The sequence below is a fragment of the Andrena cerasifolii genome, chromosome 13, assembly GCF_050908995.1.
Source record: "Andrena cerasifolii isolate SP2316 chromosome 13, iyAndCera1_principal, whole genome shotgun sequence".
Lineage (NCBI taxonomy): Eukaryota > Metazoa > Arthropoda > Insecta > Hymenoptera > Andrenidae > Andrena > Andrena cerasifolii.
This window is the reverse complement of record NC_135130.1, coordinates 10,702,850-10,727,807: the sequence shown is the minus strand read 5'-3', so window position 1 is coordinate 10,727,807 and position 24,958 is coordinate 10,702,850. Positions and strand designations below refer to the sequence as shown.

The window sequence follows — 24,958 nt, the reverse complement described above, 5'->3', positions numbered from 1 at the left end:
AACGGGGAATACAATCGCGGTTTACGCCTATGGAGCTCGCCCTGTCGTCCATTAAAAGTCGTCGGCCCTTGTCTCCCTCCGTGAGGAGCACAAAAACCAGAAAACGTAAAAGGCACGGCACTCGTTCGAAACCAGTTCACGCTCCGGGGGAAGCTCCGCATGCCAAGAAAAATAGATCGTTAACGAATGAAAGGGAAAGAGAAAAAGAACGCCGCCCCCTTCGGGAGGGTGGCGTCGGCGGCGGTGGTGGGGGTCCTAATAAAATTAACCTGTCCGCGTAATAATGAACGCGCGATATAATGATGAGCGGTCGCGCGTGCGCGCCCGCGAGAATCGGGCCCGAGCACGTGACAGACCGCGTCGCGAAATTATCAGCCACGGTAATCGCCCCGTGGAAATTCGAGGGGAGCAGATTTTAATTTCAAATCGTAATGAAAAGTCTCAAGACGCTTCCGCGCGCCCTGATATCGGGATATCCTAACCTCCATTCGACGAGCTTTCAATAGAGCATTCTTCGGTTATATTGCTCGTTTTCTTCCTCGTCGAGTTCCACGGGATCGATATATAGCGTACAAACGTGCATTCAACGGATTCGAATATTATCGAAACCTTTACGATGTGTTAGCGGCCGCGGGGAGGGTGGGCCAGTGGCGGAGGTGCGGAGGGATCGGCGGAGGGAGGTCGGCAGGTACATATTTGCGGTTAAGTATCGAGTTAAATTCAGTTTACTTTATCGTTCCGTAATTACCGTGGGACGATTAATAATTATCGATTTTGCAGTCCCAAAGGCTCTCTCGATTCTTGTGCACGGCACTCGACGGTGGGGATAGATGGAAGCGGGAGGGGGGGGGGGGGGGGTTTGTCGTCGAGATAAATGTTTCGGATTCCTATTTTAACCGCGTCTTCAAAAGAACTGTAGGCTTACCGCGTTGAATATTAACCGTTCTCGCGAAATCGCGGCATCTGTTTCGCTGGCGATACGCGGGCGTGTTTTCGTTATGAATAAAAATGCCAGGGGTGAAATGAAAAAAATCTGTCGAGTTTTCCGGCTATTAGTTTTTAGCGTGCGCAAACTACATTGCACGCCGATATTACGCGTTCCTTCGAAATTTCGATTCTGCTGAGTTTCCAGTTTTCCTTCTATTTTTTTTTTGTTTTTTTTTTAATTAGTGTAAATATTGATACACGATACTCCCCGCAGATAGAGGCGGGAATGCGTGTTTTCAATTTGTAATAAGAGGCGTAATTAACAGGAGAGATAAAACGGTTTCGTAATCTGCTCGAATTACGTAACACGATTATTATTCAAATTCATGCAAACGCGCGCCCGCGCGCGAGTGTGTTTGGTCGTGCGGCGGGCAGGAGCAAGCTTTTCACGTGATCACTTGAAAACCTGCTTTATTGGAATTCTATTTCTGTTGGCGGTGGTCTACGCCATTGCGCCCTCCCGGACTCCAGCTCGGTTATGGAGAGAGGGGAACACAGTATTTCTAAAGTATCTCTAAGGCCTCATTGACCCATGAATCGTTCATCTTTGCATAGCTTGTTCCTGATTTTCGCCTTTGACTGTGTAAATAGGGAGTCAATCGGATTGATCTACATTTATGCGAGCAGCTCCAAGGCGATCATTTAGTCCGATATTTATCTACGCCTATTCGATACGGCAAAGCAATTATCGCATCTCTGCAAACGTCGCTACCAAATATTCTCTAATATCGCGTGTTTATTTTTTTTATTTTTCCTTCCCTCGCTAGGTATTTCGTTTTATCAAACGCGAATTCAAAAATGAAATTGTAAACTGGGCGCGCAGAACATCACAGTTTCATTTCGACAGAGTTGATTTAAATACCGAATATTCGTTAAAATATATTTCATCGTTGTATTGACTCGCAATTTCGAGAGATTATTTTTATCGCGTAAATTGTTGTTGCTCCGTTATTTCCAATAAAATTAATTGTCTTCGAAATTAATTAAACCCGGGAAATATATGCTTGTGCTTTACAGCGGCGTAGAAATATCATTAAACTTTGTCAAATACACGCGCGCGCGCGCGCAGGTATTTCACTTGCGCGTAAAACCAGGGGAAAAAAGAGAGAGAGGAAAAATAGTTGGTGTAAAATATTAACATTTAACGTTATACTAATTCAACATTTAAGATGCACTGCACTGCGACGAGCGGAAAGAGAGAGGGAGGGAGGAGAGAGAGAGAGAAAAGAGGAAATCGACTTACAAATTACGGCTCTTCTCGTACGAGTATCTTGTACATGTGCCGTATAATACTATAATGTATGTATCTAATGTAGGTATGTAAACACATATATATACACCTATATATCCTATCTGAGCTGGTTGGGAGTACGACGCGTTTCCATGGTAACCCATCCCTCCTATCAAATCTTCCCCACCTTCGCTACTCCCTCTGTCCTCCTCCATTCCCCTCATCGCTCTCATTCTATCGCGCGTTCTCGCTCCTACTCGTCTTCTTGTTCTGGCTGTTGCACTCTCTCCCCCCCTCTGTCTCCCTCCGCCACCCTCCCCCCCCGCCCCCTCCATCTGCCATTCTGTCTCTCCATGTGTCTTTATCTCTCTATATTTCTGTTTCCCCCCTCCGAAAGCGCTTCTGTCTCGCTCACAGCTATTCGCTCGAGCCACATGTTCTCCTTCCCTGCCCCTCTCTCGCTCTGCTCCGTCAGCGAGCATGCGAGCGAACGACGGAGCTCTCTCTTCTCCGCTTCCCCTCGCTCTCTTCCCTCCCCACACCCCGCCAGCCCCGGCCTTTTGCCACGGGAAGAAAACTATTCATTGTCAATACTCGAGACCCCGACTCCCGACCATGAAACCAACTTTTTTCAGAGGGGTGAATTCCCATTGCCGACGCGTTCACGTGTGCGTGAATGTGTACGCGCGTGTGTGTGTATATACACGTATCCTTTTTGCTTTTTCCAAGGGACGATAATGACTTCAGGGATGATCTTTTGGGGCTGCGCGGCTCCTTCCCTCCCCTCGCGGCGGGTGTATTAATAAGACGATTTGATCCACGCCCACGATTGCATCAGAATACGTCTCCTTCGCGAGATCGTGGAAATGGGTCTTTCTTTCCCCCGCACAGGTGTAACGGAGTAGATACGTATAGGATCTCCTTTCGCGGGGCACTTTTAGGGGTGTACTTGTTAATCCTCTTTGTCAACTCGTGGGTGAGGGAATGCGTTCGACTCGATTAGCGGGGTGTTATCAGTCTGCCTGGGAGAATAGAAATGAATTGCAAACGATTATGGCAGCGTGGCCGCGGGGTTAATCATGATTAATCCGCTCGCGTAGCGATTTCCTGTCCTCGCCGAATCATAAATCGTGTTGCGGAGCAATTTTCCAACTTCACTTGTCGCGCTAGGCTGTTTAGATTTAGCGTAAGGCTGGATTACAGTGCGCCAGTGGCGTGCAGGTGCGGGATATTTTTTCGAAAATACGTGGATACGTGGAACGATTTTTCTCGATAAATATTTCTGTCTTCTTTTTTTTTTTGTTTTTTTTTCGGGACTCCGTGGATGATCGTTCCTTGTTGTAGAGAGAATTTCTGGAGAGTATTATTGGATCGGCTGTTATCAAATATTGGGAAACGTTATTACCTTCGATATGGAAACGATCGCTGTAATTAATTTTTGGGAAACACTTTGTAACGCTGGAACGTTCCTCTCCGCTACTCCCCTTTTGTGTATTTAAATTTATTGGAGGAACTAGGAGTTCTAGATTTTGAAAAGGAGAAGATTGATTTATGTTTGAGCACGGGGAATGTTGAAATTGCGCTTTAATACTGAACGGCGTAACTAAAGTTTAATTGAATTAATGTTGTAATTTGTGCTGCGGAGTTTCTCTTTCGGGAGGAAGTCAGGCAAACAGAATAACTTTGCATGAAATCGATGAACGGAGGAGAACAGTCCGACTCCTCTTCGTGTTAAAAATTTCAACAAACTCGCCGAGATGAAATTTACGAGGGAATAAGTTTGCCCTCTTAAAAAATCCTGGAATTACCTCCAAGAACACTTCTGTAGCTTTATCTCGATTCCTCGGAAACTTTAAATTGCTACAACTCGCTTTGAATATTGTTGAAGGAGGATCAGCAATACTCCCATTAATATTACAGCGAGCGTAAGTGCGCGAAGTCGTTCCAGCGTCGATGGTGGCCTGAAATCAGAGTAAAGGTTAAATCTGCATTATGCCGGCGCAGTTCCATAAATCATAATTGTCCAAACCGAATTCTTCGTTACGAGCCGCAGCAAAGTAGCAATTAAACTGCGCTGCTATTCTGCATCGGTGTGCGCGCGCGCTCCTGATTTTATCGCGACGCTGTCAAGTGCTCCGTCATTGCAATGGATTGTGCTGAGACGGAAGAAGGAAGAAAAAGAGAAGCGGGACAGTGCCGGGATATTTATTAACCTTCCGAGTAATTGTAGAAAAGCCGTTCCGCGCGATATAGGGTGGTAGGAATGCGCAGGTGTTAACGCAAGAGAAAATATCCGATTTAGCATTTCCAAACGGAGATCGAGCGATTTAAAAACGTTTTCCAATCGTTAAATCGACGTCGTTGGGTGGTGCGCGTTCAGCGGAGGATAATTTTCTTTGACAGTTGCGTTTCAGTTGGGGTGGACTAAATCGCCCGGGCAAGGCTAGAAATCGCATTAAAAAGGAAGAAAACCGGGGTGTGTACGCGTCCTCGCCGCGTCTGGACCACCACAAATTAATTACGGAGCCGCGCGAGAGAGTGTGAAGCGAGGGAGAAGGACGAGGACACAGAGGTTGGTTCTGGCTCTGCGGTAGAAAAAGAAAGAGAGACATCTGCAGGGGCGGAGGAGGGACGGAGACAAAGTACGGTCTCGAATTCCATGTAGCCACGTAATTCACGTTAATTGGTATTCAGAGGGGTTACCCGTAGCGAGTGTGTCTTTTGAAAACAAGCTGGATCCAACCTGTCCAAAGGCAACAGCTCTTAAACCTGGTTCCTTTCCCCCTCGCTTGCTCGCTACAATTTTCCCTCCGCTTCTGTTCGACGGAGTCGGAAATCCTTCGCTTCCAATCTTTCAGCAGAGAAAACCGTACTCCCAAGACTTTTTAGCGTTGAACAGAAGCTGCTATCTCGGACTGCGCAATAGTTGGGCCCGAATTCAAGAGCCCGTTAACGATCAAGCCTCCAACGTCCGCGTTCCATTGCGATCGATAAAGAATACGGTTTGATCGATTGCGAGCTGCATTTCCATCGCGTAATGGTGGGATTAATCGATGTCGTGGATTGCGTTACGCGGGCGCGTGCATGTGACCGGTAGCCGCGCGGTGTCAGTAGTTTGCAACGACAAGTACAACGACAACGGCAAAGCGGCGAGCGTGCAGCTCCAACTTTGGTAGAGTTCCCGCTAATTCCCCGCGCGGTGCGATTTAATATGACACTTTAAGTCCACGCGATAAATGCTGGACGTTATCTTTATATTATTCTTATCGGGCCGCGCTCGCCGCAGCCGCAGAGGTTGCATTAGCCGCTACAAATTCATCGTTGCAATTTAATACGCTCCATTAAATAATCAGTTCCGCGAGCTGCAGGCGGAGAGACACGGGTAACAAGGCAGCGAGAACCGTCGTCATCGCGCGACGTTTCGGCTAACGAAACGCTCCCGTTTCGTTCTTTCGGTCGGCCGAGAAAACACCGGTGCAACGTTCAAGTCCCGTGCCGACGTGACGTCACGTTCTTATTCACAGTCCGATTAGTCACAGTGTTCTCGGCTGATTCGGCAGATATATATATATATATATATTTTTTTATTACCTCGACAATCTTGATTTATCCTTATTTGTCGACCGGCTCGCGCGTTTTTCTTACTTCAGCCCGCCTATCTGATTTGTCCGCGTTATCGCGCGGCCGAGCTGTTTGTTTTGCGCGCTCTTTTCTACGACTAATACCGCGATTTGTAAACAACGCGGCCGTAACACTTCTAATTCGACGGTGTAGAAGCGGCCCCTGGCAGCGCCCGGGATAGCCGCTGCTAATTATCGGGGCACCTTAAAATGCCGCTAAGTGCGTTGACTTAACGGTACGTCGAGTTCGCAAGTTACGCTGTTCGAAATTACGAAAAACACGACCGAGAAGTTTCGCTTCAGCTGGCAGTTGGCGTGTTGTGCGAAAAGGAATGAAAAGAGGGGGGAGGAAAAAGAGGAAACAGTGGAAACGCAACGGGTTAAATTGCATTTCCCCTCCGTCTGCTGCGGCATGATCAAAAGGAGACCGGAGAATTCTTTGCTCGATACACGATTTTAAAGTAGACACGTTCAAGAGGCACGTGGAGAGGAGTCCGGGAAAAGCCGGGGAGAAAGATGGAAATTCGAGTTAATACAGGCCCCCGACGACCGGGGGAAACAAAAGCAGCGTTATTTGAGAATTCAGCTCCGGGGCTGCGATCGATAATAATCTTGCGCAACCGTGCATCCAGCAAAAGTGTAACGCACAGCTTCCATCGTGTAGGAGCGGTTTTCGAAAGGAAACGCGCGGTTGGCCCGTGGATAATTCGATTTTGTAGCCGGCTTAATCCACGCTCAATCGTGCTCGAATTATATCGCGGAATTAAGGGCCAACTTTGGAATTCACTTGGCCGTTCAGCGGCAACTTCGCTCGTAGCCGTAAGTTCGAATCGATTCGGCAAGGCCATCGGTTGAATAAATAATTTATGTTGCGACTTGCGTGGAATAATCGAGCTCTCTTGCCTGTATTAAAGCTCCCGGGAGTACAAAAATTAACGAAGACTCGCTTTGAAAATTATTCTCCCAACTTTCCATCAAAAGGATAGCGATACGCTCTCCCGGGCTGCCTCAAATGTATTCAGCAGTTTTAATTAATTCACACAGTTCATTAAAATGTGATTCGACAGAGCCGTCCCTGTTAAGTTTTCGCTGGAATCGCTGACGCCGCCTCCAGGGATAATCCGTCGCGAATGAAGTTTATTAAACGCCCAGGAATTAGCGCGCGATTAATGCGATTCGCGGCGCCCGCGCGCCAAAGTTCCCGTTTCAATTCCACCTTTGTCCGAGGCTCGCCGCCTTATCGGTTCCCCGGCGAATTAGAAAATTCATCCGCTCGCGGCGCGCAATGCCTCTTCCCGATCACCTCGGCCGCAGCTCGCGAATGACTTTGAGAAGCAGGAAATATGTGCTCGGAAAACGAGTTTAACTTTTTCGCCAACAGGTTTTTTCATCTCCCCGGGGAGAGCACGCTGAAACAATATACCGGGGCGAAGTGTATTAAACAAGGCGGGGGGAAAAGAGGAGAAGAAATTAATTCCCTCGAAAGAGATGATTTCAGCTGGAATTTTTAGCTCCGCCGGAGTGTCGTAAAGTATCAGGGGAATTCGTGTCGAAATCGGGAGAAGTTTTTTTTCACGGCGGACGTAATCTAGCGTTTATTGTTCCGCAAAGTAAAATACGGCTGGGGGGGCGTAACAGAATTGCGACGTTTCGCTGCAACGAAATCCCCCGTTTGTCCAAGAACTTGGTGTCCACGGGAAGAAGCGAGCGTAGAAATACGCAATTATCGCTTCTCGGCCGTTGTTTCCCCCTTGCGATCTTTGCTTTCCTCTATAAACGCAGCGGGAACAATTCGGGATCGATAGAGCGCGCATAAAGGCGGTCGCAAGTTTAAATTAAAAAGCGGAGCGGACGGATCGTAATGTCGGGAGGATGGAAGGCGAAAAAGTGTTGGCGTTGGGAAGCTGCAACAAATCTGGAGGAACAGAGGGGCGTTGTTTAATTGGAGTGGCGCCACGCTCGAGATACGGATCTTTCCTCCCGGCGTGGACTTGATTTCGAAAATCATAGCTAATCGCAGGGCGCGCTCGTTAACGCGCCATTCGGCCCTGCGAGACGTTATTTGCCTAGCGTCGATCATACGCGCGAGCTGGCTCCACTCCCTAATCACTCGTGGCCCGTCGTTTCGACTTCAAAGTGTGTTTCCCGCGCGGTGAATTCGCCGAACGTCGTTAACCCTTTTCCAACTTTCCTTCTCCTTTCCCCTTTGTCTCGCGAAAGAAAATCAAGTTTGTTGACCCGCGTAGGTACGTATAACTCTGTCGCAGCCTCGTGGCAAGTTCGAAGTAACAGCCTCGTATTCGCGGAGGCCGCGGAATAATCGAGACTGCCAAAATTTGGCCGGAGCTTGCTATTATGCCCCTATCTGGCTAACGACACTGTCACTCCTGCCAGCTAAGTGGAATTCGAAGCAACGGACAATCGTAATGGAATTAAAGGGGAACGAAGGCAGCTTAAACGAATTTCCTGTCCGTGCTTTGAGCGCGATTGTGAAATTCGTGCGAAAGAAATCGAATTCTAGTAACGTGGAGGGGCGTGGGTGTGGGCGAGGAGACGTTCCAGGGAAGAATAAAAACGGGGGAAAAAATCGCGATTATCGCGAAGCACATTAGACGTTAAAAATAGAAGAGGGACGGGCGGGGGCGAATAAAGTCTCCTTTCAAGTGAATTTTTCTTCGGGAGCTCGCGAGAGCTGTTTCACGATCTTCTTCTCTTTATATAAAAGATTGAGTTTCATCGTGGACGAGCGTTTTACGAATAATAAAGTCAGCGGCCGTTTGAAAATAATTCATAAAAGTAATACTGGCGAGCGAATAATAATAAGCAGCGGGCGGGGCGGTGGCTGCTTAAGGGAAGAAATTTCTAATTAATTCGTTCGTTTATCTTGGGGAATAAAAGGCTCATTTGACTCTGTCGGCTTCTTCGCTCCAAGAAGAATGTTTTAATAATGAGATGTACAGGCTTCTTTCGCTCGCGTGCTACTTGCTTCGAGCAAATGTTTATACATTTTTATAGAAGTTGCCTCGAATAACTTTATCCCCGGCGCGTTGAATTAAAACAGGCAACGTCGAGTGTACAGGACTTTAGTATTCACGTATTATACACAACACACATGCGCGTCGTGCATTTCTCTTTATGAGTTCTCTACATAGTCGTCAACTTAACGATTTTCCCGTGCGAGAAAAAAAAGAGACTCGACATGGGTATTCGCGAGCTGTACAAACGCCGGCCTCCTCGGCCTCTTCTCAGATAAATTAGTAGCGAATTCAGGACTTTCAAAATTCTAAGCGAAGTCCATTGAAAAAGGAGACAATAGCGTTTCGCGGAAAATAATTGAAACGTGGTTGCCCACAAAATATACAGCGACGAGAAATGGACAAAAAAAAGAGAAGAAACAAAAAACCAGCCCACTCGAATACAAAATCACCGACGACAATTCCACCGACTGCTTTTTCGTGGACGAACGACACCTCGCGAGGAAGAAAATCGCGATATTGTTAATAAAAATACTCGCCGAATAATGGAGTGGCTGTTTGATTACGTTGTTAATTCATTTCCTTGGAAAATCATTCGATCAGCCAGATAACGTATTACGTTGACAAACACAGCGGCGATTAGTGGGACGTTATACGCCAATGGTGATACAGGCGAGCCTGCAGTCTGTTTAAATCCATTGGCGTAGCCTGCTGTTCGTGTTTCGCAGCGGTGCATACATGGAGATCAGATCGTAAAATCGTGGCAGTGCGATTTATGATTTACAGGTTGACAAATCGCTTCTGGCAACCAGCCTACGCGGCGAAATGCCTTCCTTCTTTTCTCATTCAGCGCGGATATCAATTCCATTGCGTAAACGTTTTGCTCGGCGCGCGCGCGCGCGCGTGTTTGCATAGTGCGGCAATTAATACCACGGTTTTGTTAGTTATCGAGAACTCGACTGATACATAATAGTCACGAAGCGTTTCCCTCCATTCGCGGCACCGTATTGCTTCCTCGCCCCGACGAAATATCCGGCTGGTTTTCGGGAATAAGGCGCGACGTTCATTATGCAGAATTCACGAAATGAGAACCGTCCTTCTTCGCCGCCGTCCTCCGATTCCATTTGCGTTCGATTGAATTCAATTATATCGCGAGTGGCGAGCGCGAGTGAAAATTTTCCCCCCGGCGAATTCGTCTCGAAACGTTTCGGCAATTGTCCGTGGAAAATGGCGATTCAGCGGCCGGCCGAAAGGAGAGGGTAAATTTTAAATCGACCGTGTCTGCATTCGTGTTTGGTTATTGGCTTGGTTTCCCGGCGCAAAGTGACGAAAAAACGGAGAAAGGTTTTCGAGCGCGGAGCCACCGGTGCAGCCGCCTATGTGCCGTCCTTGGCAGTTTGCCGCGCGGCGAAATAATTGTCTCGAAATGCTTGCACCCACGCTTCCCTCCGGGGACAATTCCTCCGCGGTTGGCTCAGAGAGGGTTTCACAATAATAGGAAAAAAGGTGACCCTCGCTATTCAGGCCCAAAGCGGTTATTTCTCACTATAATTTAATAACGGCTTGTATTTTGATAACGTTATTATTTCATGCAATTTCAAAGCGAAGGACTCCTTTACGACGATTTACACGCATCGAATTAATTCGAAGGATACCGCCGGTCGAATAACATTACCGCCGCGGAATGTACTTACCGTTCAACTTAAACGCTCGAATTTGTAACGAGCAGCAACAATGAGGTTTCCGCCATAATACCACTACGATATTCTAGCGGGAATATTTCTATGGCAAGTCTGGCCCCTTAATTGAATCGATTAAATGCAATTCAATAGACCATTACGTGACAAGGTTATTATTCGTTTATTGATCGGACACAATCGAGGGCTCCGCGTCCGTCCCGAACACCAATTTATGATCGAGTGCCATAATTTCGAGCTACTAGAAAGTTGGCGGACCATAAAACGGCGAATATCTGTCCACCGCCGGGGGAAATTAATTAATTTCATCGGCACGTGTTTTACGACCTGTGGCTGTACCTCGCGTACTCGCTATCAAAAGCCTTTCGATGTATGTAAACCTATTCAAGCGAGTTCTCGTTTCCTAATCTTGCTGACAAGTCTATTACGCGAGGTGTTCGAAAATTACGGGGCAATTCGGAACACGCAAATCCCCAATTCCATAAAAAAAAAGAAAATGGTAAAGTTAGGGTACATACCATTTTGCAATCCGAGGCTACGTCGTCGAGATGTGTGTGGGATCGCAACGCCGTGCTAAAACACTGCCTGACGGTGGCTGCTTTCCTGATTTTCATTGTGCACTATTCATTACACACGTGGAAACTACGCGACGCGAAGAATATTCGTGGAGAGAGTTCCACGCGCTATCGCGGCCCGAATAATACTGATTGCTCGAGGCTATGTCGACAAGGGCGTCAATGTTTACCCTCGAATACAGAATACACCATCAGGGGCAGGTAGCTATGAATGGTAGGGAGTAAACATGCACGTACGAAGCCTCGATTATTTGTACGACTTATAATAAGATTCGTGACGCGGTAAGGGTAAAAAAAAAAAAATACCACAGGGTTCTCGGACTATTAGCAGTCCTGCCTGTTTCACATTTTACGAATTTCTTTCGCTTCCTCCCCAAGGGTGAAGTGTATAAGGTTCGTCTTTTTCATTTTTTTTTCCTCCGTCGCATGATTTCCCCTCTTTCTCCGTATTACTACTATACAACCACCAAAGACAGACGATAAAAAACCGCTGCAACTCTTTTAGCCTTCCAACAGTTCCAACGATCTCTCGTGACATGGGTGGTCGTGCGCTCGCGCGCGCATCGAAACTTCTTGCATCGCGCGCTCGTGTGTTTACTCGAACGTTATAAATTCAAACTTCAGGGCTGTCGTAAATATTTATGAACATGCGCGCCAGTGGCAGTAATAGGATGCACGCGGTAACACGTGATTAAAATACAACAAACGTTTGTAATTACAATCGCCGTTGATCTGCGCGTGTATTATAAAGTTGCCCGAGCGGAAATATAAAGAGATCTGTCTCTGTTTCTGCCGGGGATTGTTCGATGGAAATTTATCGTTCATTTGTAGGGAAACATTTATTATTCGAAAAACAAAAAAGGAGCGGAAGGGAAGATAAACGTTTTAGAGGCGCGCCGGTTTATAACTGACAGCCGCGAAGTGTTCGCGCGTTGTCTGCAGTTTTAACTGACATTCCCGAATGTTTATTTTGCTGTTCGAATTTTTTTCCAACGCGATAAAATAACAACGTATAGTTTCGCGGCGCGGCGATAATTTCCCCTTAAGCCCGCCCGGCGGAGCCGTTTCGTCATTTAAAATGGAACAGAGCGGACGCGCATAAATTTTTAGAAACTTGTTAAACAATGGTCGCGTGGAATGAGAAATGGATACGATCTCTGAAGGTCCTTTAACAGCGTTAAACAATTGACAGATATTATTCATTGCGCGTGTGTATTTTATACCAGCCGAGTCGACTTATTCCCATCACTGAGTCATAACGCGCTTGCCTGTAAAAAGAATTCAATACTCCGCGGCGAGGTGTAGCCGTGAGATAAACGAAAGGAGAAAATAAGATTCAGCTTCTAAAATATACTCCGCGTGGAAACAAGGAATAGCGGTTCTGCCTACGTTGCTTCAGCGATAATAAATAATTTCGCGACTACGGCACAGTTTTATTACGGCCTGTACGTTTCAGCATTCATTTTGCGTTCGCATATGTACCGCCTTGCATAAGTATCGCCAGTATTATTACTATGTGGCGTCCTCATTTTATTCTTATCATTATACGCTGCCAAGCGACGCGCGTGCTCCACATATTTTCAAAAGCGGTTTTCGGAAAATTGGAGGGGCCTAGAAATAGCGCGTCGCTCCATATTTCATTGTAATCGTTCGGCGTCCGTTCGAACCGCCGGTAATCTTCTCGTCCACCGCCGCTCGAGCACGCATACAGGTGTCGCCGATCTCCCTTGCGCACTCGAGCGCGTACCAGCATATGCATAATTACACGCGACAATGACAAAACGAACAGTGACTCGCGGGACGAAGAAACGGACAAGCGGTCCGAACACTCGCCGGGGAAAGTTACCAGTTTTATAAATACGTTAAATATGTATCGCCGAAAGAATTAAATATTCTTCGACTTACCAGAGGCAATTAACACCTCGGGGATGCCTTAATTCTTTCTCGCTGAAAAAATGAAAAAATTCATTTGACGAGTGGTCGTCCGTAAGTCGACAAAAATTTGTCGAAGACGGGTCGACGATGTATTTAAGGCCACGAATCGAGGGAGGAACACTTAATTTACAAAGGAACAGCTCGGTAGCTGCTTATTATCCGCAGGAAAATAATTAATTAGCGATGCGCTCTCGTGTCGGCTGTACAGCTGGTGCAATCATTCTTTGGCTGACTCAGCTGCTACGTGGCTGAAAGCGTTGCGAAGAAAAACATCAGCCGTATTAAAGGATAGGGAAGAAAGAAAAGACACACCGGGCAAATGGTTATTGCTTGACGTGAATCTGAAAAAATACATCGCCTAATTTTTTGTACTCTTAAAAAAAAAATCCTTATCCCTGGCACGTGGGAATTGCCGGATCGCACGAGTTGCTCTGTTGGCGGATTTTAATGCGCAGGATTGATTTGTTGGTCGTGCAAATGTCCCTCGGTAAACGTCACAAAACACCCGTTAGCGTATCGACCATTTAGAGTCGTTTAAACTGCCGGGTCTGTTAAGCCAACAGGCGGCCAGCGTTTGCTAGAAATTCAGACCGATGTATTCTGAATAATCTCGCGCTCCTCCGTACGATATGACGCGAGCGGTTATAATATTAATTACAACGCGTGACGTTGCCGCGTGATAAAATATATCGCGCATGCACCGGCAGATAATCGGAAACCGTAACAAAAAGACGAGCCGCGGAGAGCGACTAAGCCCGGCGGAGAGACGTTAAGCGGAAGTGGCGTGTATACATATCCTTTTATCGTTACAATCCTGCGCATATTTTCGTCCCTCCTTTTCTTACCCCTGCAAATCACAGCGATATTTCGCCCTGCGAGGTGCACGGGCATAATATGCATAAAACATGATACGGTCACGCATACGTCAGGCACACGGACGAGCGCGCGCATGGTATTCCTCGAACGTTGCCAATGAACGGAGGAGCCTCGTCAACTTTTCGACGGTACTGTACCATCGGGTAAAGCTTCTTCGAGCTCTCGAGTTCGCGCGCGCGCGGGCTGTATCCTTAAAGCGGAAAAGATTAACAAGCACGAACGAGGGAGCCAGGGCTGAGCGTATTGAATTCTGCCACATTGGGACAGAACGCGCAGAAATCGGCGGCGACACGCATTAAGTCGCGAGATGACAAGGCGAACAGGGAAGAAACGGAGGCCTCGGCGCCGGATCGAAGAATTTCATTATCTGCCGAAGGTTATCTCCGGTCACCGAGTAGAGCCTATCGTCGTTCATTCAGAGGCCCTTTTAATTACCAGAATTCCATTCAGCTCGGGGCCCCCGGTCACTTGCTCGCCGATGCACCCTATCCTGGGTGTTATTGTTGCTTATTACCCGCACGTGTTTTGCTCACGTTTCGTGCGTGTCTGCGTGTAAACACGGGTGGAGAGGACAGTCGAATAGAGGAAGGGGGGAGGGATGGGAGGAGAAATGCCGTGGGATCGGAATTTCTCGAGAACATTATTATCATTTGAAATTACGCGAGCGATTCGATTCGCCGTAATACAGTCGCATAATTTCCTCGAGTAGCGTAGAGCTGCGCGCACACGCGCGACCATATCCGCGCGTAAATAAAACCACACGAATTTACTAAACGAAACGCGGACTGCTGGTGGGTGGGGGTACGTTCTTATCGGCGACTATGTATATTAAATGGCCGATAACCAGTTTCAGATTGGACGAGATAGGCTGCCATTCAAATTCCCCTCGATCTCGATTGTTCCAGGGAATTCTAAGCGCGCTCGCGTACCGCGAACTTAAATAAATTCTTCGTCAAATCGAATTGCGTCTACCAGGTAAATTGGAGCAGCCTGTACGTCCATTTGAATTGTGTAGAATGTGGAAACACGCATAGAAAATGTCTCGTTTCTCTCTCTCTCTCTTTTAATGAGATTATTAACGATCTGTAAATAGGGAATTCATAATTTCATCGTGTGCGCACGCTGTGTGTGTAGCTTTTCAAGTGGATACACATCTCACGATACTGAAAGTTATTTATAATGCGCCGTTGGTCGTGGCCGAGGCTCAGACGCGAATTGTATATGATGGAATCGTGTGTATGATAGCTACCACTCGGGTACAGTGCCTGCCAAAAGTCGCTCGATTAGTTCTGCTTCGCAATCTTTTCTTTCCTTCTTGGCCTCGTTACTCGGCCGCTGTTATTATTGACGTTGCTAATCCCTCCCCGCTCCACCCCCTCTAACCCCCCTCTAGAAATCTCCCGGACGCTGTCGTTAATCTCGCGGCTCTCATCGTTTTATCGCCGTGTTCGCTCGTTGTTATTTCATATCTGCTAATTGTGCTAACGAAACGCGTAATCTCGATCGTGTCGTATCGAAATTTCCTTCGACCCACGCGTACCGCGTGCCCGCGAAGCGAGCGCGAATAGCCGGGGAAACTTTTTGATCGATCTGTACACGGATGGAGGGAACAGAACCAGGAGGACTTTAATGCAATGTTTGTGAAAACGAAGGGGTATCTTAACAAAGGGACGACACTCGTAGACATTTATAAATCCTTTAACGCAACGCCGTGGAATTTCTTTCGACGCCGGGCGCGCGTTAAAAATCCAAAATTTCCGAGCGCGCCCATCTACTGAAATTACGAAACTGGACGAGAAACACGGCGCGAGCATTCCGTCGCCATTACAGTTCCCACCGCCTCGCAATATTTCATTATTATTCCACGACGGGCATAAAACAATTTATCGACGCGTGAAATGTAAAACTCTTCATTTTTGCATGCGAATGCATATTTAACGAACGAATGGATTTTACAAATGGATCCAGTGTGCGCGATAATGCTTCATTATTCAACCTTATTGTAGAAGAGCCTCTCTTGTGATCCGTCGCAGCGGTTCTCATCCGCCTGGCGCGGCGTAATTGCGTTATCGTCGGGACGGGCATTTTCGGGGAGCGCCTGGATTTACGGCGCTGATTGAGAATCATCCAACTGAAACCCCACATTTTACTCGGCCAATATTTAACAATATGCCATTTAATTTCTGTCCGTGCTCGCGAATGTTTTGTTCGCGAGCCGCGCACCGGGCGTCGCATTTATTTTCCAGTGGCTACGAAAAACCGGCACGCGCGTTTTGTTTTTCTTTTTTTTTTTGCGCGCTTCGCATTGTAACTAGAGCCATGAAATCTCAATTTGCGGGAATAGAGGTGGCTTATCATTGCTTCTCGTTTCAAGCCACTCGGTTTATCGTCGCATTGATTGCGCGCTGCTGAGAGCAATGCCGGCGAGCCAAATGCCGAATCGATGGTCAATTTCTATTACGAAGCCCGCATATATATGTATAAATGACCCGTTGCACCTTGCAACGGGGTTGAAGGACAGCCAGGTCAAATCGATAATCCGTTTAATCCGCCCCCTCGCTCCTTCGAACAAACGAAAAAAAATAAAATAAAATAAAAAGTACCTACACACCACCCTTTGTTTGGCAAGTCGTACTCCAAACGCTTCTATACTTGTTCCCCTCCTCGTTCGCCAATTTTCTCTTCCTCGTCGTGTTCCCAGGATTTATATTTAAGACGGAGAATAGGGATGTTGCACTCGAAACGACGTGAGACCAACGTGGCGAGGAGAAAGCCGAGAGATCAATACGAGTAGACAGTTTTGATGTTCATGCTATTATCTTAATCCAATATTATGGAGCATTGTAGCATCGCGAAACATTAATGTTGCGTAAATACAGAGGCTCCAGCGACCCGAATAAATCGCCGGGAAAATACGAAAACATGTTTTTTTTTTCGTCTGTTTAAAAACGCCCCTCCTGTTTCTACCGATTCTTTTCATCGCCGCGGTTCACGGTAAGAAGGATGTTTTCATGCCGCCGGATTAAGTGCGAGTTTCGTGGAAATATTGGGCAAGAAGGTAGCCGGGGAAAGGAGTCGGGCAGAATCCAATCGATGCTCGAAGATCGCCGTAGACGTCTAGGATGTATTTTCTTACGAATAAGATCAAAGGTTAATCCGATTGCTGCGTGAGATTAGATTGTAGAGGGAAGATTTACGTCCGTGCACCTTTATTTCCTCGTCCACTTGCGCGCTTTATTAAATCGCTGTATTTTCTCCATCTTCCTCTTCCCCCGAACGGAACTGGTCGATGGAAGAACGAACGTGCGCCAAGTCCCTGCCGAGTTTCCCAGGGAGCTCGGTTTTATCAAATATGGTAATCCTGTTATACGAATACTCCTCTAGAAATAATGGAACACGCGTTTGCAGAAAGCGAATGACGCAATAGCGATTGCTGCTCCACGAAGAACGAACGAAACTCATGGATTCAGGGTTAAAGTATCGCCGAAGATATCCTACTATCCGAGCGTAAAGCAAGATGCTCGACAATGTAGCCGGAGTATGCAAATTCGCATTCGCTCTTGATCCACTGGATGTCTGTTGCCCGACACCACGGTTCCACAACATTTACTCCGACGTTTTGCAAATTGCAATCCCGTCCGGCTAAAAATACAACGGGAGGGAAGTGTTATTAAACCCTTCGTCCAATCGATCGACCGTCCAGGGCTTTCGCGTTGCACAAACAGAAGAAAATACCCCCGGACTGGTTACCATTAAAATTAAAAGTCACAGCCGAGTAATATTCTGCGAATGCAATTTGAGCCCTGCGATGAGCAACCTTGAGCACCGTAGATCGATAGCCGTTTTTAGTACAGACTCGTACGTAATAAAATAGATACATATATCTCCACTGGCTCCTTTAGATCGAGCAAACAAGAGTTAGGGGTGGAAAAGAAGGGGAACGCCGTTACAAAGAAGCCCAAGTCCTTTTACCGATGAAAACACGTTCTCTATGGTGTCTTTTGGGAGGCTGTGGCTCCCAAGAGACGCTGGATGTCCAATGCAGCGGTTGTCAATTGGCATTTTAGGAATTCCTTTCGATACACCTCGTCTCACGTCCCGCGTTATTTTCTGTTCCAGGTATGTTCGAGTTGGCATTTTAACAAGCTCGTGGCAGGGGTTTCGCATTCGCAGCCGTCGATAGGTGAGATTTATGCGGAACAGTTGCATTTGATATGTAGATTGCGTGCTTCTCTTTCCATGGAAAGTAGAAAGACAAATTAGTTGACGTTCTTAGCCAAGCGCGCCCCGCGCCGAGGCAAAAGTTCTCCTCCACTGTAGATTTTTCGTTTAGGAAGAATGGCCTCCTGCCTTCAATTAGCAAGTTTCGTTGGATGGATTTGTTACGGGGCAGCGTGCGGAGCGCAATTAAATTCCCTCCAACTCGCGTTCGAAATATGTAATAAAAATCGAGCTGGCCCTCGGATCCCGGAAACGGGTCGCGACAACTTTGCATAAACTTGATAAGTCGGGATAGCTAACTCCTCGCCGCGTTAAAAATTTCAGTGAACTCTCGGGGAACAGATAGAATTCATCCTGGAAATAAGGTCGTGTTCTCGAATAATAATAAATCTACTCTAATAAAACACTTCCGCGATTCAACCCCAACTTTGCTGAAAAGGAGCAAAAAGCGGGAGGTCGGGTTGAAGAACTTGAAATCCTCTTTCCCCTCCCACCGGCGGGCATTCATGAAATCTTTCGCTCGGGAAAGGTCAGGCTAGAAGAAGGAGAGCGTGTCTGCTAATTAATTATTACGCGAAAAAAAAAGCTGCGTAAACTCGGCGTTTAGTCTGATGCTTGAAGCAGCTTCTCGCTAGCTGTCGCGTTACCAGCGCACGATGCAACAGCCGATTCTCATTGGTGTTTATTACCTAACCTACCACGGAACAACACAATCGAACAAGCGATGAGTCATAAAATTCTGATTCGATTACGCTCGGTGACTTTCTCTCGGCGCGCGGCTCGGCGGCCGGTCGCTCGTAACGCTGCATAAAGGATTTATTAAATTGTCATCGAGGTGGATATCGAGCGGGAAAAGGGAGGCGGTTTTATCGCCTTGCCGAAGTTTAACCTTCGGAGAGTATCAAAATCGGATCAGCCCTGACAATATCCATTGTTCCCGCATCTAACGCCCGGTTGCAATGTTCGGCTGCTAAACTTTCCCCCCCGCTGCTAAATTTCACTGTTCCTTCGTTTCTTCTTCCCCCTATCCTCCGTCCTTTTTTTCCCCTCGCCGGAGATCCTCCTTGTAAATTCCTTAAAAGTTCTTTCTGCTTGTCAGTATCTCGAACATTCTTGTCGTTCGGTGAAATACTGCCAAGAATTCCCGATGAATTTATCGAAAAAGTTATAGGGCGGGCGAGCTTATAAAGTATAAAGTAACGAAGCGATCACTCTGTTGTTTTTATTATAGTCGGAATTCGCGTCAAGTCGAGGAGGCTGCCGTTCTGTTATTTCAAAGAGTAATCTCCTTTCGCGAAAATATTCGGGTCTCCGTTGAGTGGGCTTGTTATTCGCTGCACGTTCAATGGGACACTTAACCCTTTTATATTCAAATTACTTTGCTTGTACGGACCGGGGGGAATGGTTTTTCTTGTTACACGCTGACGCGGTATGCAAGGGAAGCTACAAACTATTTCTCTTCTCAGATGTCGCCAGCGTTGGTTGAAAAAAAATCCTGCGCCTCCTCCTTTTATTCCGCTTTTATCCGCCTCGAGATGAACAACGTCCGCGGAGTCCAGATATTTAGCAATGCCTACGCGGAACGAGTAGCAGCTGTTCGCGAATAGAGTTTCGATACTCGTCGTCCTGTCCATTAAAAACAACTGCTCGCTGATTGCTTATGCAACCGTCATAGAGTGCATTACATCGAGTACACAATTGCGGAATAAAAAGTATTTTATTTGCACATGGCGCGGAAATTGGAATCGACCATTCGCCCCGCGCGCGCAACGTTATTAAATACCGGGATTAACGAATGTATGGTAATAAAATGGCTGGAATTGAACAAAAGCAGCAAGCCAAAGCCCCAGTCGCGTAAAAGTGTTGGCCGTTGTTGGCTGCAATTTAATTACCGATCGATGCGGCAATAAAACAGGAAATTAACTGTCACGGGCATCAAGGGATAATATTGTGCGCGGCATAATTTATAGTCGATTGGATTGCACTTTTAAAACTCCCGCGGTTATGAATAATTATAGAAACAATTAACGCGCCTGTGTCGGTGCGTTCCGCTTCGCGAGCCATTTATCGCGCAGCGTTCTTTTATTTAATACTCCTTCCTCTGTCATTGTCAATGCGGACACCGACGAAGTCACCGCGAGTTCTATTAATTTTTAGTCGTATCTGCCTGCCTATGAGCGGTTGGAATATTCCCTGTTTTTCTGGACAAGTCGCCGGTAGCCTAACAGAAATACGACCCGAGCCGAGCGCACAATAGCGTTGATTAGATAATCGAGTATTTATTACAAGGATCAAAATAGCGCACGGTCGGCCGGCAACTGGCGTGTAATGCAGCTGGATTCGTGGGATTCGTAAATACTGTAATAGGAAAAATCTTGGACGCGAATGGACAGCGTGTAATTTACCGTGTCTCCGTTTATTCGATTATGCTCGCACGGGGAACGCGTTGGGCCAACACACGCGTGCACGCCGCGTCATCGGCGCGTAATACGTGCCCATTTGTACACGCGCTCTGAAACGAGGCGTAAAGGTAACTGTAGACAAGGTATCTGCTTCCACGCTCATAAACACGCTAATTATGCGAGAGAATTATGGCAACGAGTAGATTTGAATCCACGAGATCGCCGAACACTGACTTTTGGAAAATTCCTCGCGATACGAGTTCCTCCGCGCGTCGACCTTCCCGAAGTAACCGAAGAGGGTCCAGAAGTTGGGCCGGCGCGCGATTAGGGTACGTATCTTCGGGCTGCCGGAGGACCCCGCTAATTAAGAGTTCCATCTGACGGTGCTGTAGCAACGGCCGTTTAAGAAACCATGACAGGATGTAATCGAGAAGAAGCGACAACCCCTCTGCCCCGCCGCCTACTCATTGTTCCCGCTACTTACTTATTTACCATGTGGAATTACAAAAGAGTGAGGAAAGACCGGAAGAGCGCTCGAGAAACCTTAGGAACCTAACGGACAAGAGGAAAATGAAACAGAAGCGGAAGTGAGAAAAGCCCATGAAAGGGGATTGCAAGGTGCAAAGAGACTGCCAAGGGCACGCACACAGAGGAATGCCAAGAAAGGGAGGTTGGCGTGAAAGTGGGATAAGAAGAAGGTAGGCGGAGAGAAGAAAGAAAGAATTTGATGAAAGGTGTGCGGCCACAATGGAGACCTCCGATACCGGACTTTTCGTTATTTCTGATTCATTATCGTTTCTTCTTCCACCGAACATCTTCTTTCTCATTAGAATCTCTGTTGTTTTCTCCTGTTAGTTCGCGGAATAAGGTGTCGGGAATCCTTTTGCAGGACTCTAGATTAATCCGTCATGGAAGTTGTTGCAATGTTTTTTCTTCGTCCGATGCTCTGTAAGATTAGTGACTCACAGCCGGTAGTAATTCATTTTCCGAGGGAATAATTTACTTTCGATTAGGGGCTCTGCTTTGCTGAGCCGAGCAACAAAGAGAGCGCATCGTGCCAAGGCCATACAACGACCGATGCATTTATTAATACCAGTAGTTTTGTTGCTTCGACTCGCTGCTAATAGATTTAAATTGGATATCCTTAAATTGCTTCTTCGCCTCCGCTGAACGTATAGCTCTGCCCCGAGATTCTCGTCTCGTTAACGATCTTCGTAGCGTCCATGTAATTCATTTGCCATCGCCGAGACGAGCAGCAAACAGTGCGAATCGCAGGTTGTATTGGCCAGCTAGCACGCTCGATTCATTTTCCTTCGCGCAGTCCATTGTTATTTTATGCGAACGCTTTGTCATCGCTTTGCCATTGAAATAGTATGCGGCGTTCACGAGGACACGTTCTCTCGGCCTTTTGAAAACCATATCGATCACGGTGGATCGTTTAATTGTAGTCTGCTAAGAATATCGAAGCCCGTCACGTTTTTCGACTACAGTCTACACATTACTAAATATAAGTTGCTCGAGTCGATAGATTTCAGTGGCGGATTTAACGGGCCCCTGCCCAGAAGAATCCCAAGGGCCCAATCTTAAAAAAAAAATTATAATTTTCTCCAGGCACTGTATTTCTTTTTGTTTTCCATAATTTTCAAACCACGCGCGCGTGAATTTATTTGTAATTCTGTTATTTATACACGATCCTCTAGAATGTTTGCCACCTGGGCCTTTTTCCTTAAATCCGCCACTGATACCGTTCTAATCTTTGCCAGACGAATCCCCTGGCCGACGACTGTCGAGCCCCAGTAATATGTCCCGGGAATTTAGATGCCAGCCAGCGCTATACAATCAGAGTTTAATTCGGATGGCGGATGATTGAACGCGAGTGATCGTTATTCGTATTCAGATGCAAAGTGTTCGGTGTTGCGCGTAATGAACAGTGGGGCTTACGGAGAGGGAAATCTTCAGGTTGACACCTCGGCATTAGTGTGTCAACCGGAGCCCGATGAGGCAAACTACAATTGCGACACGTCGCGTCGAGAATTTCTACATTCCTCCAAGTCGACCCCGTCTGAAACTCAGAACCGGTAACAATGGGGAACAGGCCTCGACGGATTTCGCCCGGCATATAGTCCCGTTAAAAAATACTTCTGCTCGATACGTATGGTAACGTTCAATTACCGAAACGAGACGCTGAGATCGTTCGGTCGAGTCTCTCTGCGTCACGATTCGCGTTTCCGCGGACAAAATCCCCGACCGATTGAAAACGAGGAGAGGGGCGAGAAATTAACCACGACCGCGACGTTTCGCGTTGATTAAAAAGTGTAAGAGAGCAGGTGGCTCGGGACAATGGTGGGAAAATGGGGAAACGTTCGTAAGAGTTCTGTTCAGTAGCCGATGATTCAGGTCTTCATACCGAGGCAAGTAGATTAATTAATGGCAATCGGGAGCAACGATTCTGTCCTCCCTCTCCCCTAGGCTTGTCACTCGTACTATAATATATACTATTGTACTATATTCTTGTCTAGTGTACTATATACTGTGAGAAAAAGCTATAGTATACTATAAGTACACAATAGTACAATTTTATTAATTTTTTTATTCTATAGCTAGACCAAAACTTTAATTTGCGAATATAAACTTCCACAGAGAGGATTTTTTCTATAATGTTCGCGATTCTAGGGACATGAAGTATCGAATGACGACACCCCGAGAAACGAATGCGAATGGAAGAAGTTGTAGATTTTAAATGCATTTGGTATATTCCACGCTCGTGTAGGTACACGGCTGCGGCTGCGCTCGCGCGCGCACACGCGTGCGGCCAATGAAGTTGCTGGATAACTATAATCCAGCTATTCGGAATAACCGAGGCTCCAAAGCAAACTATTCATGCTATTCTGCGACCGCTGGCGTTTACGTAATTGAAGAAAGAACATTCGCGGGAAATAATAACGGGTATTGCGTGTTCCCGTGCAATCCGACTGCCATGGAAGTACAAACGTTCGAAATAATATCCAGCTTATTGGAATTTACGTAACGCCGCGCGGTCAGAGGATACCGTAAAAGGAAATTAAATTGTTACGATGGCAAGGGCCCGGCGGTTATTAGAATGCTGGGACAACCACGGCGTTAACATTTATACAGAACCCCCTGGCGCGTATCTGTTTGCACTTAATCACCGCCGCGCGTTTCCCTCGGAGCAGGAAATCAGACTTAGGAGGGTGACGCGTGCACAAAACTGTTAGCAGAGAATTACAGTGAATTACGGTTAATCGGGTGGCGTGCATCTCGCGCATTAACCACGCCGGCGGAAAAACTAATGTTATTCATGGACGCGGCCCATTAACGGATACCAAAACGTGTTAATCGATCGTCGCCTGTTTCGCGGCAGTCGTAAGTGGCTGAAATACGAACGAATAATCGGGATTAATGTTGCGCCGCTAGCAGCGGCGATGACGACACGCGAAACGCATCCTCGCGGAATGGGCTCCGCGGCGCAACAATGTTTTCACAGAACGCTGCGCGACGGCTTTTCTTCGCGCATGGCCCGCCAAGGTTATGCAAAACGGCAAGCGCGGAATTGGATTGATTCCGAGCAACAGTGGCCAAGAATGAACAAAGCGGTTATACGTAGCGGCTCCGGCGTTCATCCGCGGCGGGCGGCACAATTTACTCAAAAGCGTATATTTTTCAATTACCCTCGTGTTACTAACGGGTTAATTCCGCTGGCTGTTTGAGCCCCGCTAATCTCTGCAGGTTACGCTTTTTCCCGCCTCTTTTTGCTAGTCCCTTTTTAGTCGCGCGTGCTTCTATATACATTCCCGGGCATTTCGCTCCTTCTTCGTCTCTTTCCCCATCTTTTTTCCACGCGGATATATTTCATTGCCGGCAGCAGATGGCGTCCTTCTCCCTCCGCCCGTTCCCGTCCCTCTCGCTTGCCGGCCCGCCTTTTTTTACTCCTCTTATTTTCCCCGCGGCGCTACAATACGTACGCGCGGCGTACACCGTGCATCCGTCTGGCCCTTTTGTGTTCGCGTGCTAATCTTTGCGTGTAGTGGATAGGCTGTAAAAAAAAAGCCACTGTCGGGGCTACTGTAATCGACGAGGAGTGAAAAAACACGAGTTTTCGGCCCGGGTAAAAAGCGGCGAAAGTATATTGGACTATTACTTCTTGTTTCTGACTTTGATACACCTATTTCGGCGCCCCCTCGGCCCGCGGTCGACGGCCCAGTTCCCCGGGGACTGGTATGACAAAGGCAGGAGCGATAAGCAACTCATCCAAGGGGAGGAGAAAAGTCGCCGCAATGATTCATTCATCGAGCGGAATCGTTCCTGCCGGTCGTTCCTCGCGCGCTCGGCATCGAAGGCGTCGTTAATCAAACGTTACATAATTTCACGACTCATTACGATCATTCGACATTAATTAAAAGATCCCAGCGGCTGAATCG

At 47.1% G+C, this 24,958-nt stretch overlaps 1 protein-coding gene and 1 long non-coding RNA gene across 9 annotated transcripts in view; one reads left to right on the top strand and one right to left on the bottom strand.

Annotated features, from left to right (window-relative positions):
* LOC143375803 (uncharacterized) overlaps positions 1-24,958 on the top strand; it is a 147,148-nt gene that overhangs the window by 59,101 nt on the left and 63,089 nt on the right. The gene's annotated exons all lie outside the window — the stretch shown is intronic.
* LOC143375812 (uncharacterized) overlaps positions 1-24,958 on the bottom strand; it is a 65,244-nt gene that overhangs the window by 28,506 nt on the left and 11,780 nt on the right. The window contains exons 1-3 of one of the 5 annotated variants that reach the window (XR_013086983.1): positions 11,029-11,198; positions 4,027-4,179; positions 3,134-3,740 (exon numbers count right to left, since the gene is read on the bottom strand). The exons of 1 other annotated variant lie outside the window; for it this stretch is intronic. This is a non-coding gene — a long non-coding RNA (uncharacterized LOC143375812). Of the gene's footprint in view, positions 1-3,133; positions 3,741-3,785; positions 4,180-11,028; positions 11,199-24,958 lie in introns of those variants that run through there. 3 more of the 5 variants (XR_013086982.1, XR_013086985.1, XR_013086984.1) reach the window with 3 other exon arrangements.